This window comes from Pantherophis guttatus, chromosome 1, assembly GCF_059756535.1.
Source record: "Pantherophis guttatus breed Tessera chromosome 1, ASM5975653v1, whole genome shotgun sequence".
Classification (NCBI taxonomy): domain Eukaryota; kingdom Metazoa; phylum Chordata; class Lepidosauria; order Squamata; family Colubridae; genus Pantherophis; species Pantherophis guttatus.
The window spans coordinates 342,716,632-342,737,162 of record NC_142063.1 but is presented as its reverse complement, the minus strand read 5'-3'; the positions used below and the strand labels follow the sequence as shown (position 1 = coordinate 342,737,162).

Sequence of the window (20,531 nt, the reverse complement as noted above, 5' to 3'; positions counted from 1 at the left end):
TTCATTCCTTCATTTTTTCCTTCCTTCCTTTCTTCCTCCCTCTCTCCCTTTTTGGTTGTTTTCTTTCCTTCCTTCCTTCCTTCCTTCCTTCCTTCCTTCCTTCCTTCTTTCCTTCCCTACTTCCTTCATTCCTTCATTCTTTCCTGCTTTCTTTCCTTTCTTCCTCCCTCCCTCCCTTTTTGGTTGTTTTCCTTCCTTCCTTCCTTCCTTCCTTCCTTCCTTCCTTTCTTCCTTCCCTTCCTTCTTTCCTTCCCTACTTCCTTCCTTCATTCATTCTTTCCTGCTTTCTTTCCTTTCTTCCTCCCTCCCTCCCTTTTTGGTTGTTTTCCTTCCTTCCTTCCTTCCTTCCTTCCTTCCTTCCTTCCTTCCTTTATTCTTTCCTTTCTTCCTCCCTCCCTGTTCTCTTATTTCTTTTTTTCTTTCCTTCCTTCCTTCCTCCTTTCCTTCCTTCCTTTATTCTTTCCTTCCTTCCTCTCTCCCTGTTCTCTTTTTTGTTTGTTTCTTTCTTTCTTTCCTCCCTCCCTCCCTCCCTCCTTCCTTCCATCCATCCATCCATCCATCCATCCATCCATCCGAATTTCTCGCTTCCCCCAGTCCGTATTGGGCTTATCGAGGGCGGTGATAGTAGTTTTAAGATCATTTCTTTTTTTTTCGTGCGGAGGCGAGAAAAGACCAGGTGAGCTGGGAGGCTGAAGGGGCTCCGGTTCTAGTCTTCAAGAAGATTTACTTCCGAGTAACCCTCTCCAGCTCCCCTTTTCGCCTCCTGCCAAACCTTCTTTCCTTGGCGAAATTTCGGTCGCCAAAAAAAAAGCGCCTGTCCGGGTTTGTCTCTGCAGGATCGGGGCCCCACTTACGAGCCCCGCTTCTGCATCTCTGGCGGCAACTCCCTTCCTCTGGAGTTAAACCTCAGAGCAAGGCCTGCCTGGGTTGAGGCTGCGATCCGAGGTGGAGTAACTAAACTCCCGGCGGGGGATAGAGCGAGGTCCTACTACTACATCAACTTCCCACTTACTACCCATCAAATTGCGCCCATCGCTGGGAGCGCCGAAAAAGTTTATTGTCTGCGAGAAGAGGAGCGGGGGGGGGCGTGGGGGGGGGAGGGAAGAGAGAGAGAGATAAGCCTCCGTGTAGAATTTACTCCGGAGTCGAGTCGGGTTGAGGCCGCATCGCTGTTTTCCGATTAAATAAATTCGAGGCTGGTTTTTTTTTCTCCCCTCGGCTGTCCATTTTAAAATCATATTTCAACCAAAACTGAATGAGTGCATTGGGTTATTGTTGTCTAAATCTCAGGAGCTGTGAGTGGGGAGATCGAGTCCCCCAGCAAATTTTGAAGCCTTCCTTCCTTCCCTTCCCTTCCCTTTCTTCCTCTCTCCCTGTTCTCTTCCTCCCTTCCCTTCCTTCCTTCCTTCTCCTTCCTTCTTTCATTCCTTCCTCCATCCCTCTCTCCATCTGTCCCTCCCTCCCTCCCACTGTTCTCTTGTTTTCCTTCCTTCCTTTCTTCCTTCCTTCTTTCCTTCCTTCCTCCTTCCTTCCTTCCCTTCCCTTCCCTTCCCTTTCTTCCTCCCTCCCTGTTCTCTTCCTCCCTTCCCTTCCTTCCTTCCTTCTCCTTCCTTCTTTCATTCCTTCCTCCGTCCCTCTTTCCATCTGTCCCTTCCTCCCTTCCTTTATTCTCTTGTTTTCCTTCCTTGCTTGCTTCCTTCCTTCTTTCCTTCCTTCCTCCTTCCTTCCTTCCCTTCCCTTCCCTTCCCTTTCTTCCTCCCTCCCTGTTCTCTTCCTCCCTTCCCTTCCTTCCTTCCTTCTCCTTCCTTCTTTCATTCCTTCCTCCGTCCCTCTTTCCATCTGTCCCTTCCTCCCTTCCTTTATTCTCTTGTTTTCCTTCCTTGCTTGCTTCCTTCCTTCATCCTTTCCTCCCACCCTTTCTTTCTTCCTCCCTCCCTCTTTGCTTGTTTTCCTTCCTTCCTTCCCTCCTCCTTCCTTTCCTTCCTTTATTCTTTCCTCCCTCCCGCCCTCCCTGTTCTCTTGTTTCTTTCCTTCCTTCCTTCCTTCCTTCCTTCCTTCCTTCCTTCCTTCCTTCCTTCCTTCCTTCCTTCCTTCCTCCCGTCCTTCATCTCTCTCGCTCTCTGCAAGTGATGCAGCTTTGATATCCTTCTACGGACTTCTGATATGGCAAGAACAAAGAAGCATAATTCTAAATAACGTCAAGGCTTTAATTTAACGCTTAGAGACTACGAAATGTTCCATTCCGAGGAAAACAGCGTCCCCTAAATAGCAGCTACCGATAAAATTTTAACGGATGTGAGACTGGACTTTAAAATGATTTATCTTTCATTAAGTCGAGGTGGCCGACCTACATCGTAAAGAAAAGGTGGCCGAGTTTATTCCGGCGCCAATCCGATTTATGCTTCGGAGCTTCCAGGCTAAAGAAAGGGTACTGAGGACTAGAATCTTAGCTACTGTTAAAATCTCCTTGCGGTTCTCTGTTTGGGAATCACTCCAGCTTTCTCTGGAGCAAATCCCAGGGCTTCCTCTGTGAAAATAGGCACCTCCCTGATCTGCTTATGTCTGGAAATCCTTTTTTGGAAAAATCCCATAGATTCACTCCCCCACTTTCCAAATTTATTTATTATACATTTATTATCGACCGAATCGTTGGAGCCTTTTTATCTCATTTTTTAAAGGTGAGAACATGTCCAACAGTGGGCATTAAATGCCGCCTTTGATTTATGGCTGTGGGGGAGGGGGCTTAGACAAATAGCAGGGGTCGTTTCAGAGGAGCCTGTTTAGGCCTTGGTATGTGCTTTTGTCTGTCTCCCTGAAAATTTTTATTTATTTATTTTTTGCTTTAATTTATATGCCGCCCTTCTCCGGAGACTCAGGGCGGCTTACAATGCGTTAAGCAATAGCCTTCATACTTTTGTATATTTTTTATACAAAGTCAGTTTATTGCCCCCACAATCTGGGTCCTCATTTTACCTACCTTGGAAAGGATGGAAGGCTGAGTCAACCTTGAGCCTGGTGAGATTTGAACTTGCAGTAATTGCAAGCAGCAGATGTTAATAACAGTGCTTTAGTCCACTGTACTACAGGCTCTAAAATGCCGTAAGCATTTAAAAAATTGGCCCGTTCCTTTTCCGTTCTCTTCTGGAGGATTTCGGTTGCAGAAACCTCACTTTTATCATTGAAAGGACTTTTCCAGATTGGAAAGAAAACCGGCGCCGATCTGGCATCTCCTGCATGACGGTCTTTTCCTTGTTCCGAAGTGGCTACGATTTCTCCGCCGCCTTTTCTGAGTTCAGAACTTTTACGCAGGCCCTGAAAGACAATACCTCTGCCTGGCTGGACTGCCTGCCCTCCCCCCCCCCGCTTTACCTCTCTAGCATTTATCTATATCTACCGTATCTCCTCTCTCTCTCTCTCCACACACATACCGTGTTTCCCCCAAAATAAGACCCTGTCTTATATTTTTTTGAACCCTGAAATAAGCGCTTGGCCTTATTGCCATGCGCTCAAAAGCCCCATTGGGCTTATTATCAGGGGATGTCTTATTTTGGGGGAAACAGGGTGCCTACCTACCTACCTATCAATCTACACACCTACCTACCTACCTACCGGTCTGTCTGTCTGTCTGTCTGTCCGTCCGTCCGTCCATCCATCCATCCATCTATCCATCCATCCATCTATCCATCCATCCATCTATCTATCTACACACCTACCTACCTACCAGTCTGTCTGCCTATCTATCTATCTATCTACACACACCTACCTACCTACCTACTGATCTATCTGTCTCTGTCCATCCATCTATCTATCTATCTATCTATCTATCTATCTATCTATCTATCTATCTACACACCTACCTACCGATTTATCTGTCTGTCTGTCTGTCTGTCCTTCTATCCATCCATCCATCCATCCATCCATCCATCCATCCATCCATCCATCCATCCATCCATCCATCCATCCATCCATCTATCTATCTATCTATCTATCTATCTATCTATCTATCTATCTATCTACATACCTATCCACTTACCTACCTACCTACTGATCTATCTATCTATCTATCTATCTATCTATCTATCTATCTATCTATCTATCTATCTATCTATCTATCTACCTATTGATCGATCTATCTATCTATCTACATACCTATCCACCTACCTACCTACCTACTGATCTATCTCTTTATCTATCTATCTATCTATCTATCTATCTATCTATCTATCTATCTATCTATCTATTGATCGATCGATCTATCTATCTACATACCTATCCACTTACCTACCTACCTACTGATCTATCTCTTTATCTATCTATCTATCTATCTATCTATCTATCTATCTATCTATCTATCTATCTATTGATCTATCTATCTATCTATCTACATACCTATCCACCTACCTATCTACCTACTGATCTATCTATCTATCTATCTATCTATCTATCTATCTATCTATCTATCTATCTATCTATCTATTTATCTATCTATCTATCTATCTATCTATCTCTATCTACCTACCAACTACCTACACACCTACCTACCTACCTATCTATCTACATACCTATCCACCTACCTACCTACCTACTGATCTATCTATCTATCTATTTATCTATCTATCCATCCATCCATCCATCCATCCATTTATCTAGCTATCTTATCTATCTACACACACATACCTACCTACCTACCTACCTACCTACCTACCTATCTCCTGGATCTATCTGTATCTATCATTCATATCTATTTATTTATTATCTCTCCCCCCTCCCTTTCTCTTCCTCCCTCTCTTCCTCCCTCTCTTTCTCTTTCTCTCTCTCTCCTGGATCTATCTATTTGTATCAATCATCCATAGTTATTTATCATTTCTCTCTGTGTCTCTGACTCTCTCTCTCTCTAACATTTATTGGTTCCAAAGTTAGGGTTATTTAAAAGATACAAAAGTCACTCCAAAACGAATTCGCAATTATAATGATTTTGGTTGAGGGGGCTATTGATCAACGCAGGGGGAGGAACAAACCGGATTAGGTCTGCAAATGTTGCAGAATGGTATAAAATTTAATACTATCAACTGCCCAGTTCACCTTCAGCAGATGCTACCTTGAGTTAGGTCCCTGTAGGGAGTTCTGTGTGATTTCCATCTTCCCCTTCGTTAAAAGAGGGAATCGCTTTATTTTTACACATTGTCTATTGTATCCAGTGGAGTGTTTTTCCTTGCAGGTAAGCCATTCATTTAGTGACTATTCAAAATTGCAGCAGCACTAAAAACATGACTTATGACCATTTTTCACACTTATGACCGTTGCAGCATCCTTATGGTCACATGATCAAAATTTGGATGCTTGTCAATTGGCATGTACTGTATTTATGATGGTTGCAGTGTCCCAGGCAATGGTGAAATCCAAATTTTTTTACTACCAGTTCTGTGGGCGTGCCTTTGTGGGCGTGGCTTGGTGGGCAAGGCAAGGGAAGGATACTGCAAAATCTCCATTCCCACCCCACTCCAGGGGAAGGATACTGCAAAATCTCCATTCCCACCCACTCCAGGGGAAGGATACTGCAAAATCCCCATTCCCACCCCACTCCAGGGGAAGGATACTGCAAAATCCCCATTCCCACCTCACTCCAGGGGAAGGATACTGCAAAATCCCCACTCCCACCCAACTCTGGGGCCAGCCAGAGGTGATATTTGCTGGTTCTCTAAACTGCTCAAAATTTCTGCTACCGGTTCTCCAGAACCTGTCAGAACCTGCTGGATTTCACCCCTTGTCCCAGGGTCAAGGGGTGATCACCTTTTGCGACCTTCCAACAAGCAAATTCAATGGGGAAGTCTGATTCACTTAACCACTCTGTTACTGACTTAAGAATTGTGTGATTCACTTAACAGTTGTGGCAGGAAAGGTAATATAATGGGTCAAAACTCACTTAACAACTGCTTAGCAATGGAAATTTTGGGATCCGTTGTAAGTCGAGGGCTACCAATATATATAAAGACTATGCATATACATCTACAAGTAGTCCTTGACTTATGACCACAGCTGAGTCCCAAATTTACATGGCTAAATTTGAAAAATTTGTTAAGTGAGTTGTGCCCCAGTTTACAACTTTTCTTGCCACAGCTGTTAAGTGAATCACTGCATTTGTTTAATTAGTAACACGGTTGTTAAGTGAATCTGGTTTCCCCATTGACTTGGCTTGTCAGGAGGTTGCAAAAGGGGATCCCGTGACCTTGGGGGACATTTCAACCATCATAACAATAGCAATATAGCACTTAGATTTATATACCGCTTCACAGTGCTTTATAGCTCTCTCTAAGCGGTTTAAAGAGTCAGCCTCTTGCCTCCAACAATCTGGGTCCTCATTTGACCCAGCTCGGAAGGACGGAAGGCTGAGTCAACCTTGAGCCAGTCAGGATCGAACTCCTATCAGTGGGCAGTGTTTGCCAGCAATAGCAATAGCACTTAGACTTATATACCGCTTCACAGTGCTTTTACAGCCCTCTCTAAGCGGTTTACAGACTCAGCCTGTTGCCCCCAACAATCTGGGTCCTCATTTGACCCATCTCAGAAGGACGGAAAGCTGAGTCAACCTTGAGCCAGTGAGATTTGAACTGCCGAACTGCAGCTAGCAATCAGCTGAAGTCGCCTGCAGTGCTGCACTCTAACCACTGCGCCGCCTCATCATAAATGTGAGCCAGTGGTCAAGCATCCGAATATAAATCACATGGCCACGGGGATGCTGCAATGGTCGTAAGTGTGAAAAATGGTCATAGGCAAGGATGGTATTCACTTACCTTCACTACCGGTTTGCAAATGTGAGTGCATGCGCCAAGAGTCAAAAACAGGACATGATGACGTCCGGGCGGGTGGGCGGAGCCTCCAGCAGCTGCCGCTAGCGGTTCTCCCGAACCGGATAGAACTGTCTGAATACCACCACTCATAGGTCACTTTTTCCAGTGCCGTTGTAACTTTGAACCGTCACTAAACGAACTGCTGTAAGTCGGGGACTACCTGGATAGGTGTAGGTGTATTAATCTATGGAGATTCTCCGTCATCCAGATCAAGGTTGTCCCAAAGGTGCTTTTTCAGGAGGCAATTGGAATTTCTTGCTTTTTTTTTTTTTTAATTTGATTTATATGCCGCCCTTCTCCGGAGACTCAGGGCGGCTTACAATGCGCTAAGCAATAGCCTTCATACTTTTGTATATTTATACAAAGTCAGCTTATTGCCCCCACAAACTGGGTCCTCATTTTACCTACCTTAGAAAGGACGGAAGGCTGAGTCGACCTTGAGCCTGGCGAGATTCGAACTTGCAGTAATTGCAAGCAGCAGATGTAAGTGGATGTTAATTAGTCTGTTGAGCCACCAGAGCTCTTTCTTTGAAGACGTTTCGCTTCTTATGCAAGAAGCTTCTTCGGTTGTGACCGGATAGTGGAGGATGGAAGGATTTATATTCCTTGCAGACAGCTGGTCATTTGCATCCTTTTAGAGGGTCCTTGAGGCCACTTGGAGGTTTCTCTGTGTCCTCAGCGTCACTTGAGTGGTGCAAATGGGTGTGGAGCAGGGGTGAAATGCTCCCGGTTCGGACCGGATCGCCCGATCCGGTAGCGATGGAGGCGGGTGGTTCGGAGAACCGGTAGCAAAAATCCCAGCCCCTCCCCATTAACCAGCTGAGCCACACAATCATCAGAGGCTTTTTTTTTTTACTTTTAAAAGCATTTTTTCTACAACCTCTTTGGCCAAAAAAATGCTTTTAAAAGTAAAAAAAAAAAAAGCCTCTGATGATCGCGCGGCTCAGCTGGGATCATCAAAGGCTTTTAAAAGAAAAAAAACCCTTTTTTTCTTTTAAATGCCTCTGATGATCCAAGCTGAGTTGCCTGATCGTCAGAGGCATTTAAAAGAAAAAAAAGCCTCTGCCAATCAGGCAACTCAGCTGGGATCGTCAGAGCCTTTTGAAAGCAATTTTTTACAACCTCTTCGTCAAAGAGGTTGTAGAAAAAAAAAAAAGGCCACACCCACCCAGTCACATTCCCCCCCACCAAGCCACGCCCACAGAACCGGTAGTAACAAATTTTAGATTTCACCACTGGTGTGAAGCCTTTTTTTTTTTTTAATTTGATTTATATGCCGCCCTTCTCCGAAGACTCAGCTTATTGCCCCCACAACTGGGTCCTCAATTTACCTACCTTAGAAAGGATGGAAGGCTGAGTCAACCTTGAGCCTTGGCGAGATTCGAACCCTGCACTAATTGCAGGCAGCTGGTCTTAATAACCAGCTTAATAACAGGGTGCCTTAAACCACTGTACTACCAAGGCTCTTTAGTGTATATATGTATTAAAAAATATCTTCTCACCCTTATGGGTGATCTGTGTCTTCCTCAATCTCAGATCCTCTATCAATCTGGGAAGTTTGAGGGTTCTGAGCGGGATCTTAACTGTTCCTAGCACTGGATTCTTCTGGACAGAGAGATCTGGTGTCATTCCTGGGATCGGCTGGAGTCTCTCCCAGTTTAGAAAACTACCTACGATTCTTACCACTACTGGGATCACTTTGGCCTGACTTTCTTCAGTCTCTCCAGTTCCTCCTTGGTCCTTCTTCAGCTTCTCCTCCTCCTTCTTCATCATATTGCTCTCACTTGGCACTGCCACATCTACCACCACCGCTGTTTTCTGGTCCTTCTCTACAACCACAGGGGTCCCCAACCCCTCAGCCAGCACTGGTCCATGGCCCACCAGGAACTGGGCCAGAGTTCTATCCGCACATGCGTAAGAGTGGGGTAGGAATGGAGATTTTGCAGTATCCTTCCCCTGGAGTGGGGTGGGAATGGAGATTTTGCAGGATCCTTCCCTTGCCATGCCCACCAAGCCACGCCCACCAAGCCACGCCCACAGAACCAGGAGATCGGTAGGTAGGTAGACAGACAGATAGATCGGTAGGTAGGTAGGTAGGTGTGTAGATAGATAGATGGATGGATGGATGGATGGATGGATGGATGGATGGATGGAAGGATGGATGGATGGATAGACAGACAGACAGATAGATCAGTAGGTAGGTAGGTAGGTGTGGATAGATAGATAGATAGATAGATAGATAGATAGATAGATAGATAGACGGACAGACAGACAGACAGACCGACTGGTAGGTAGGTAGGTAGGTGTGTAGATAGATAGGTAGATAGGTAGGTCGGTAGGTGTGTGTAGATAGATGGATGGATGGATAGACAGACAGACAGACAGATCAGTAGGTAGGTAGGTAGGTGTGGATAGATAGATAGATAGATAGATAGATAGATAGATAGATAGATAGATAGATAGATTTTGCAGTATCCTTCCCCTGGAGTGGGGTGGGAATGGAGATTTTGCAGTATCCTTCCCTTGCCATGCCCACCAAGCCACGCCCACCAAGCCACGCCCACAGAACCAGGAGTAAAAAAATTTTAGATTTCACCACTGCCCTCAAGTCACCCTTAATTTTTCTTTAGACTGGCCCAGGGGTCAGCAACCTGCGGCTCCAGAGCTGCATGCGGCTCTTTGGGCCCTCTGCTGTGGCTCCCTGTCAGGTGTGATCCCACCACTGGCTGGCCCCACCCCTCGCCCTCCTAGTCACTCCTCGCCTGGCCTGAGAAGGTAAGGGTGACGGCGGGGGATGAGAGAAGCGGGCAGGGCAGAGACAGAGAGATACAGAGAGAGGGGGAGAGAGAGAGACATAGAGAGATGAGAGAGAGATAGGGGGAGAGGGAGGGGAGAGAGAGATATGTCAAAAGGATTTTGTGGTTCCTGGTGTTTTTTAACAACTGGTTCTCTGCCCTAATGACTGTCTGGGTAGGCGTGGCTAGGGCGGGATCATGTGACTGGTGGAAGTGAGTGACATCGAGTTGGCCACGCCCACCCAGGTTTTGTGGCTCCCGGTGTTTTCTTTTCTGTGGGAAATGAGTCCAAATGGCTCTTTGAGCATTTAAGGTTACAGACCCCTGGACTAACCAAACCCAAATCCTGCAGCTGCTCTTCATGTGTTTTATTCTCCAGGCCTTTGATCATCTTAGTTCCTCTTCTCTGAACTTTTTCCAAAGTCTCAACATCAAACCTCCTTAGTCCATAGCAGTGTATCTTTAAATGTCAGTAGATGGGGTGGGGGCAGGAACCCCAGAGGAGGCAACTCACCATTGCCGGGGATGCAACGCTGAATCAAATTTTGTGATTGGTCTGATCCAAAGAGTTGTTTCAGTTTTATGTTTTCGTCCCCTCCAAATATCTCCACTCGATGTGTTATATTTCTGTATAACTGTATAACACAAATAAATATTGGCTTTTCTTTGTGGTCACATTACCCAAACAGAACGACTCTCCCAGCCAAAAATTCCAACTAACCAATGTTATTAAAGGCATAAATTTTTGTGAGCTGCAGGTCGCTTAATCAAAAGCTGATGGCTTTGGATGAAATATGTAACTCTAAAACAGGGAGTCCAACCTTCGCAACTTTTAAGATTTGTGGAATTCAGCTCCAGAATTCCCCAACCAGCATGGAGAAGTCTGGGAGTTGAAGTCCACAGATCTTAAAGTTGCCAAGATTGAGCACCCCTGTATAAAAAGGGCTACCAGATACTTTTTAAAAAACTTTTTGCTAGAATTGTATTTGCACAACATTGGAAAAGTGAAGAGATTCCCATTGAGGAGAAGGTGATTAGGAATGCAGAAATGAACAGATTAACACTAGCAATTAAGGAGAGAGAACAAACTGAATATTATACGATATGGGAAGTATTTTACCAATGGTTAGAGAGCATAAAAAAGAATTTGGAAATGAAGAAGACTAAAGAAAAATAGAAAATACATTAAGATAGAGATATAAATAAGACGATAATTGTTAGCATATGCATGATGAGAATAACTATGTTCAATATTATTATTATACTATTATTAGAAGATAGTAAGAAGAAAATGAAGAGTTTTATCATGTTTAATTGTTTAATGCGTTGTAATTTTAAAGTTTAGAGAAGTAAGGTTAATGTGAATGTGAAGGTTGTTGCAAATGTTGAAGGATGTTGCACAGAGATAGTTGTACCCAGACGACACACTGCTTAAGGACAGATGGAATGCATGTATTTTAAAAATGGAAAAATAAAAAACTTTTTATTAAAAAAACACATTTTGCTAAATATACTAACATGGTTTTCCTACAAGATGAGTCAGTGTAAGTCAGTTGGCAAAGGAGTGGCAAAGGAAAGATGGTAGCAGTGGTGAAATCCAATTTTTTTTTACTACCTCTTCTGTGGGCGTGGCTTGGTGGGCGTGGTGTGGCTTGGTGGAAGTGGCTTGGTGGACATGGTGCGGCTTGGTGGGTGTGGCTTGGTGGGCATGGCAGGGGAAAGATACTGCAAAATCTCCATTCCCACCCCACTCTGGGGCCAGCCAGATGTGGCATTTGCTGGTTCTCCAAACTACTCAAAATTTCCGCTGCCGGTTCTCCAGAACCTGTCAGAACCTGCTGGATTTCACCCCCTGGATTGTAGGATCCAAACTGCCCCAAACAGACTTTAGAGTGGGTTTTAAATTTCTGGACCTCCATTTTTTTCCCCATCTGTAAAATGGACCTATGCAGTCCTTGCTCTATTCAGAAAACAGCTGCCAAACTCCAAATGACCATTCAATAGGAGCAAGATATTAACGCTTTTTTGAGTTAATTTTGAGTAGTTTGGAGAACCGACAAATAACATCTCTGGCTGGCCCCCAAGTGGGGTGGGAATGGAGATTTTGCAATATCCTTCCCCCAGGAGTGGGGCGGGAATGGGGATTTTGCAATAACCTTCCCTTGCAGTGGGATGGGAATGTAGATTTTGCAGTATCCTTCCCCTGCCACGCCCACCGAGCCACGCCCACTGAGCCACACCACGCCCACCAAGCTACTACCACAGAACCGGTAGTAAAAAAAATTTGGATTTCACTACCGGTTTATCCTCAAATCTCCTCCTGGATGATCTTTGGAAAACCCGGAGTGAGCTTTTGCGCATCCCTCAATGCGGCTTTGAGCGGCTCCTGCGTTTTTTGTTTTTTGTTTTGGTGAGGCTGCGCGCTGCGCGCTTCCAGATAGGATCTGCTCAGGATCGGAGCCGGCGGGCTCTCTGCCCTGCAGCCTTTCAAACCCGCCCGGTTGGGCCGCTGCCTGGAGCGTGGCGAGGAATCCTCCAGGCTGTGCTCTCCAGATGTAGCGTTAATTTAAACCAGGAGGGGCTTCGCTGATTCTCCCCTCCCTCCCTCCCCTCCTTCCCTCCCCTCCCCTTCCCTCTTGCATTTCTGGAAGGTTTGCAAGGGTGGGAGAATTTGGCTGCGGGGGTGGGGTGCGGGAGCAAACAGGGAGAAAGCTGGATTTGGGGGGCGGGTGGGTTTCCCTTCCCTGCGCAGGGAGCTTGGGAGAAATTTGGGGAAAGTCATCCAGGTTGGGAGAGAGGGTCTCTATTGCGTCGGGTTTGGAAGCAGCCCTGGCTGGTCTGGAAAATCCTCAACTCCAGACTGACAGCAGCGACGTCAGCAGAAGAGGGGGGGGGCGCGGACAAGAGAGAGGGGGGGGCAGCCCTTTCCTCCGTCCCTCGCAGGCGTTTTATGGAACAGTTGCAGAGGCGATCCGAAGGGAGCCGAGAGAGAGAGAGAGAGATCCTTTTGGCGCTGCGAGTAGCCTGGAGGCGAAGCTGCTTTCTCTCCGGCTCTTCCCCCACGCCCCCTCCCCAGATCCTGTCTTTGGGGGAGATCCCCCTCCATCTCACCCCTCCACCGGGCCCTCCAAGGGAAGAGGCTGTCTTTTAAAAGGGCTATTATTATTATTTTGCCCCGGGAAAAAAAAAGAAAGAAAAGCATTTCTCTTTTGGATGTCGCTGCGCGGAATTTGGTGACCAGCGAAGGTTTTACGAGGATGCGGAGCCCCGGAGGAAGTTCTTGAGGCCTCCGTCGCAGCTGTGCACAACTTCGGCATCTGGTCCTGCCACCTACGAGCCTCAGGCGCTTACTGTGAGTTGCAGCGATGCCTCCCACCCCCACGACCCCCATCTCCCTTGGCAAGCGAGGCCGACCGGGCTTTGGGGGTGGGGGGAGTTAGAGAAGGAGGGGACAGGTCTTGAACCGTGTTTACCGCCTGTGTTGGGCCCCCAACCCAGGACTGGGAGGTGGGGAAGGACCCCAATGCCTTTCTCTCCCCATCCCCTCACTCCCTTAAAGAAGAAAGAGCATCTTTCAGGGTTGGTCCAAAATTGCTGTTGTGCGTTCCCACGACAACTTGACTCCTGTTTCCGGGAGTCTCCCAGGTGCAACCCGACCCCCTTTGACCTGGGTTCGCTAACTCGCGATGAGCCCAGAATCGCTCTTCTGCAGGCGTGTAAGTCTTTCTCGGAAGGCAGTGAGTGCCTGGTGGTTTTTTTTTCTCTCTCTCTCAACCCGAGTCAGCTGGTTGTGGGAATGCAGTCCCCGCCGTGGCATTGGGGTCGGGTTGCCGCCAGGACCTTTTGTTGTGTGTTCATTTCATTTTATAGACATATAAATATATATTTATAAATATATATACTGTGTTTCCCTGAAAATAAGACCCTGTTTTATATTTTTTTGAACCCTGAAATAAGCACTTGGCCTTATTGCTGTGAGCTCAAAAGCCCGATTGGGCTTATTTGGGGGGAAACAGGGTATATATATGTATGTATGTATGTATGTATATTTATATGTATGTATGTATGTATGTATGTATGTATGTATGTATGTATGTATATATATAAAATATATTTAAAAATGGCACTGGACATTCCTCTCTGGCCTTTCCTGATATCCAAATCCACCTTACTCCCTGGATCCTAAATTAAAGGGGCGTTGGCGGCGGGGGATCCTAAACTCTCTGGATTCTAAATTAAAGTTAAGATAAGAAGCTGTTGGCGGCCACGGCCGCCCTCGCGTTTCTCGCAAAGCAGGTTGGCTCACTCACGAAAGCTGCAGATTCAAAGGTTAATTTTTGGCCCCTTGCGCGCGCGCCTGGAATCGACGGACGATTCTGGGGGATCAGAAAGTCGTCGTGAAAGATCTTGAGGATGGGGCGCAGTAAGGAGCGCGCAGGGTTCCCCTTTTTGCAAAGGAATTTCGGCTTTAAATCCACCCCCCCCCAAACGGTCTTATTTCCACGCCTCTCTTCCTCCTTTGCAAAGATTGGCAGCTTTCTTGCCCCCCAAAAATGGGGGAGACGCAAATTGTGTCCCCCCCCCAAAAAAGGAAATTGACATTTTTCATTTTGGAAAAGGCCACCCTTCCCCCCCCCCAACCACGATCCAGCTGTTCTTTCTGTCCCTTTTTCACAACCGCCCTCTTGCCTTCTTCAAACGATCCGGGCCCGCTGAATCCCGGGCTGCCTTGCAGGGAGTCCGATCCCCTGAACATATTCGCTCGCTTAGGGAGTTAAGGCCGCTTGAAGGCCTCCGGTTTAAGGATCGGATTCGCCTCCGGGGAAGCGTTTTGAGGCTGGGAGACGGGGGTCGCGCGGGGAAAGGCGGGGAGGGGGAGCAGGAAAAGCCTGGAAAAGCCTCGCTTGAAATTCAGATTTTTGGAAGGGCGAGTTTTTTTTTTTTAGAAGCGGAACCCACGTTCTCCAATTCTGAATCACTCAGAAATGATTGATTAATCTCGTTTTTTAAATAAAATAAAATAATAAAATATAATATAATAAAATAAAATAAAATAAAAATAATTTATTTATTATTTATTATTATTTATTTATTAATCAAATTTCTATACCGCCCTACTCCCGAAGGACTCAGGGCGGTGAACAGCCAAGATAAAATACAGATAATACAAATATTAAAAATCCCTTAAAATTATTAAATATTTTGGCCGAAACACAGATTAAAACACCCAATTTATAAAATCACGAATTAAACATTTAAAAGAGGAGAGTTAGGCCAGGCCAGCCTACTGAAATAAAAAAGTTTTGAGAGCACGACGAAATAAAATTTATTAATATAAAAAAAAGGAGCCTGAGTGGCGTAGGAGGCTAATGCCTCCTACTAAGGCAGCATTTAACATCCAGCTGCCTGCAATTACTGCGAGTTCAATTCTCACCAGGCTCAAGGTCGACTCAGCCTTCCATCCTTTCTAAGGTGGGTAAAATGAGGACCCGGTTTGTGGGGGCAATAAGCTGACTTTGTATAAAAATATACAAAAGTATGAAGGCTGTTGTTTAACGCATTGTAAGCCGCCCTGAGTCTCCGGAGAAGGGCGGCATATAAAAACACATAAAATAAAATAAAATAAAATAAAATAAAATAAAATAAAATAAAATAAAATTTTACTTCCCCGCTCATCCTTTAGGACTGGCCTTTTCCACGACTTCCACGACTGACTTTCCTGGAAAGTGTGGGCTTTATTTCAAAGTAGAAAGTGTTGGATTTTCTTCGCCATAAATTCCGAAAAAAGTTTTTTTTCCCCCCCCCCATCCAAAGTTCCCAAAGGATTATCTAGTAACCGGTAGGATTACACACACACATTGCCTCCAGGTGTGTGTTTGTGTGTACAATTTGTGTATCCACCAATTCGCTTTCTCCTTCCCTCGACGCTCGGTTTCGCGCCGGTTTCGCCTTCCCAGGCCCCAGGGAATGGCGAATTTCGGGTGGGGGAGTCCCCGGATTCAACGACTTAGAGCGGCCGCGGTTGACCTCGCTTCGTTGGCAAAGTTTCGAGAGACCCACGCGTGGGTCTGGAAGAGAGGCGTCTTCTACCCCCCCCCTTTAAACTTCGAAAGGGACCTTCGAACTCGGGCCGGGAGATGCCAAACAGGCCGGCCCCGAGAATTCTGCCAGGGCTTGGAGAAGGCATTTTAAAAAATGCCACGAGTGGGAGAAAAGAAAGCGGTCCAGCAAAAATATGGCGGCTGAGAGGTGGGTGGGATATTTATTTATTTATTTTATTTATTGGTTCAACCAATAAATTGGTTTATTTATTGGTCTCCTTCTCAGGAGACTCAGGGCGGCTTACAATGCTTTTAAGCAATAGCCTTCATACTTTTTGTATATACCTGCTTAGTAGGGCTTTTGCCCCCCCCCAAGCGGTGTTCTTTTTTTATACAAAGTCAGCTTATTGCCCCCCACAATCCGGGTCCTCATTTTACCTACCTCGGAAGGATGGAAGGCTGAGTCAACCTTGAGCCTGGTGAGATTCGAACTGGCAGTAATTGCAGGGCAGCTGGTGCTATTTAACAGCACTTTTAGTCTGCTGCGCCACCAAGGCTCTTATTAAGATCAATTGCCCCTTCCTCTCCGGGCGAAAAGGAGGCGAAAATCGCTCTCTCCAACGTCTCGCTCTGATTTTTAATTCGTGGTTGGGAAGAGTGCGAGGCCTAAGAACCGTGTTCAGTTCCGTTAAAGCCCCTTTTGTACCCTACCAGCTGGCAATATTTAGGATCTTAAGCCCCCTCCGCCCGGCTCGCTGAAGGTACTTAGAAAATACTTAGAAATGGCTCTATCAGAATACAGCTGGGAGGGACCTCGGAGGTCTTCTAGTCCAGCCTATACCATTTCAGACAAATGACTGTCCAGTCTGTTTTTGAAAACTTCCAGTGATGGAGATTTCACAACTTCTGGTGGCAAGCAGTTCCACTGGTTAATTGTCCTCACTTGTTAGGATGTTTCTCCTCAATTCCAGGTTGCTTCTCTCCTTGATGAGTTTCCATCCTTTGCTTCTTGTCCTGCCTTCTGGTGCTTTGGAAAATAAATTCACCCCTTCTTTTCTTTGGGGCAGCCCCTCAAATACTGGAAGATTGCTATCCTATCACCCCTAGTCTTTCTTTTCCCCCTAGACTGCCCATATTCAAATCCTTCAATCTTTCTTCTTTCGGCCTTTAATCGTCTTTGTTGCTCTTTCTCCGCAACTTTTTCCAAAATCGCAACATTTTGGGGTTTTTTTTTTTGGTAATGTGGTGACCAATGCTGAATGCAAGTTTTGGGGCGGACTGAGTCGAGGTCTTTTCATTTATTATTATTTTCATTTATTAAATTTTTAAACCGCCCCTCTCCCGAAGGACTCGGGGCGGTGAACAGCCAGGATTAAAAAACATACAATATAAACATTAAAATACTTTAAAACATAATTAAATCTATATTGGCTTCCCCCAATTTAAAACCCCTTACCCATAAAATTAACCAATTAAAAATTTTAATTTTTTTTAAAAAAATGCAGTCACCCCCCAAAAAAAAATTTTGGGGGGTGACTGCAACCCGCTGGACCAGAAAAAGACCGAGTCACCCCAACTCGACTCCCGCCCCCCCAAACAACACGAGTTGCATACCTACGCACCGAATCTGGGTGCCAAACAGCCGCTGGATCAGGCGTTTCTCCCCGCTTCCAGGGGGTTCCTGCCAAATCCTGAGCGACCTGGCGGGGTTCTGGATCGAGGGATCCATTACAGGCTTTCCTTGGGGGGAGAGTTGATCAATTATCAATGATCGAGCCAACTTCGAAACGGGTTTTCTTCTAAGCTTCAGCCAGGACAGTGGTGTGCGGGGAGAGGTTATTCCAAAAAAAAAAGGTGAGTAAGGGGCGTCTAATATCGCCCCTCCCCGCCATTTGTTTCACTTGGAAGGAGGGGAAAATTCGATCCCTATCCTAATCCCGAAGTGGATTAGGTTCAGCTGCAGGAATCCTGTGTAGCACCTTTGGGGATGATCGTATTCAGGATATTAGCCGCTCTCCTATTTCTTTCCGTCCGTTATTAATATTATTCCTAAAACTCAGCAATCGTTACTACTTTTTTCTCGTGCCTTTGTATGGGGGGGTTTCCAAACCTCTCTGTTTTACAGGCTGGGAAACTGAGGCTTGAAGCCTAAAAATAGACCTTGTCTACCCTTAGCTTCATTCACTTCAGATTTCATTTCAATGGGTTTAAAAAAAAAAAAAGAGGTGGATTGAAAAGCATTTCAAAGGCCCCCCCTTCACGTCCTTCCTGCCCAGCAGCTTAATTTTTAAAATGTAAAATGAAGACGTGGTTCTGCCAGAAGCGGGCCCCGGGAACCCAGAGCGGGATGGAGCCCCATTAAATGGCTGGTATGAATGTGGGTTGTCGCTGGGGGTGAGGGGTTATTATCGTATTGTTTTTATTATTTTTATTACTTTTGTTTTTATTTCTTTTACATTGTGGTTTTATGTCCTGTAAACCGCCTCGAATCGTCATGTGCGAGTAGGCGGCCATATAAGTAAAGTAAAGTAAAGTAAAGGTAAAAGTTAAAAAAAGTAAAAGTAAAAGTAAAGTAAAGTAAAATAAATAATAAAGTAAAGTAAAGAATAAAATAAATAATAAAATAAAATAAAATAGAGTAGAGTAAAGTAAAGAGTAAAATAAATAATAAAATAAAGTAGAGTAAAGTAAAAAGTAAAATAAAATAAATAATAAAATAACTAATAAAGTAAAGTAAAGAGTAAAATAAATAAATAATAAAATAAAATAAAATAAAATTTTACTTCCCCGATTATCCTTTAGGACTGGCCTAGTTCCACAACTGACTTTCCTGGAAAGGATGGGCTTTATTTAAAAATAGAAGTGTTCTTTGCCATAAAAATAAAATAAAAATAAAAATAAAAAAAATTATTACCAAAAGAAATGTAATCATGATTTCCTGGGTGAATTCTCAAAGGAGCTATGAACAGTTCTCTCCAATGCCCTTTTCTGCTCCAGTCCTTCAAAGAAATTAAAGAGAGATTTCAAACTTTTCAGATGGGGTTTAATTTCTAAAACGTGTCGAAGAGGCTCCCTGAAGCCGTTTAAAAACCCCAAGCGGTCTGTAAACGTTTTTCCTCGGAAGTTAAAGTCCTTTTCTTCGGACATAGTTAAAGTTAAACACCCCCCCCCCACGGCTAATCCGCCAGCGAAAGTTTTTACCAAAGTGATTGGTAAAAGCGATTTGCCTCCGTCTTTATCTCCTTTCACTCCCTTGAAATGGAAGGAAGCCGCTGATTTTTAAGGTTTTTTTTTTTCTTCTCTCGAAAAAGAACGGAAAAAGCAACCCGTTCAATATAATTAATTGGGACCAATCGATTCTTATAAACACATTTTTAAGGATAAAGAAATGCGGATTTATTTATTTATTTATTTATTGCTTGCCAACGGATGCTCTGAGCGTCTTTATTTTAAGAACAGACCCCTGTATTTTTTTCCAAAATTAAAATTAAGACAACTCTGATCCTTTGGCCCTCCAACCTCTTCGAAACTAACGTTTCTTTCCTTTTTAACGAAAACGTCCTGCAAAAGATAAGGAGAAAACGCTGCGGTTTTGCTGCCTTTCTCAGAAATAGCTATTTTTAAAAACTGGCCGTGAATATTCTTTTTTTAAAATGTTAGAAACTGGGAATTCCAACGGCTTGTCCCAAATGTAGGGTTGATCTTATTTCTAGTCCACGGGGGGGGGGAGGGGGAAGCGAGCTTGGACTGTCCAAAATTGAGGGAGTGAAGCGGAGACCCTGGAAATGGAACTAGTGCAGTTCTACTTGAGAGTAAGCAGCTGCTTCTTCAGAGGAGGGTTCAAATCGGTTCCTTTTTTCCTTTTCTGGCAAGTAAATTTTCTGGGAACTAAGCTTGTACGTACACTAAGCGCTTAATACACCGGACATAAATTCCTTCTGTGTCCAATCACACTTGTCCAATAAAGTATTCTATTCTATTCCATTCCATTCCATTCCATTCCATTCCATTCCATTCCATTCTATTCTATTCTATTCTATTCTATTCTATTCTATTCTATTCTTCCCATTCCATTATTCGGTCCTATTCCTATTCCATACCATTCTCTATTCTATTCTAATTTCATTCTGTTCCACTCCACTCCTTCTCTTCTCTTCTCTTCTCTTCTCTTCTCTTCTCTTCTCTTCTCTTCTCTTCTCTTCTCTTCTCTTCTCTTCTCTTCTTTTCGCCTCGCCTCGCTTCCCCTTCCCTTCCCTTCTTTCCTCTCCTCTTCTCTCCTCTTCTATCTTTTCCTTTCCTTTCCTCCCTCTCTTTTCTTCTTTTCCTTCCTTTCTCCTTTCTTTCCTTTCCTCCCTTTTTTCTATCTTCCATTCCTCCCTTTTTTTTTAATTTGATTTATATGCCGCCCTTCTCCGGAGACTCAGGGCGGCTTACAATGCGTTAAGCAATAGCCTTCATACTTTTGTATATTTATTCCTTTCCTTTCCTTTCCTTTCCTTTCCTTTCCTTTCCTTTCCTTTCCTTTCCTTTCCTTTCCTTTCCTTTCCTTTCCTTTCCTTTCCTTTCCTTTCCTTCCCTTCTCTTCCCTTCCCTTCCCTTCCCTTCCCTTCTTTCCTCTCCTATCCTCTCCTATTCACATTCCATTCCATTCCATTATTCTCTCCTCTCCTCTCCTCTCCTCTCCTCTCCTCTCCTCTCCTCTCCTCTCCTCTCCTCTCCTCTCTCCCATTCTTTTCCCTTCCATTCTTTCCCCCTCCCCTCCCCTTCACATGTTCTGTTCTGTTCTGTTCCAAATCTGCTTGGGGCAGGTGAGTTAGTTTCAGCACGGTTTAAGGATGGCTGGATCG

General features: G+C 44.8%; 1 protein-coding gene across 1 annotated transcript in view; it reads left to right on the top strand.

Annotated features, from left to right (window-relative positions):
• The first annotated feature begins 12,826 nt into the window (after window positions 1–12,826).
• Window positions 12,827–20,531, top strand: part of TBX4 (T-box transcription factor 4) — an 80,351-nt gene continuing 72,646 nt past the window's right edge. The window contains exon 1 of the mRNA XM_087890102.1: window positions 12,827–12,995. The gene's annotated coding sequence lies outside the window, so the exon portion shown is untranslated. The remainder of the gene's footprint in view (window positions 12,996–20,531) is intronic.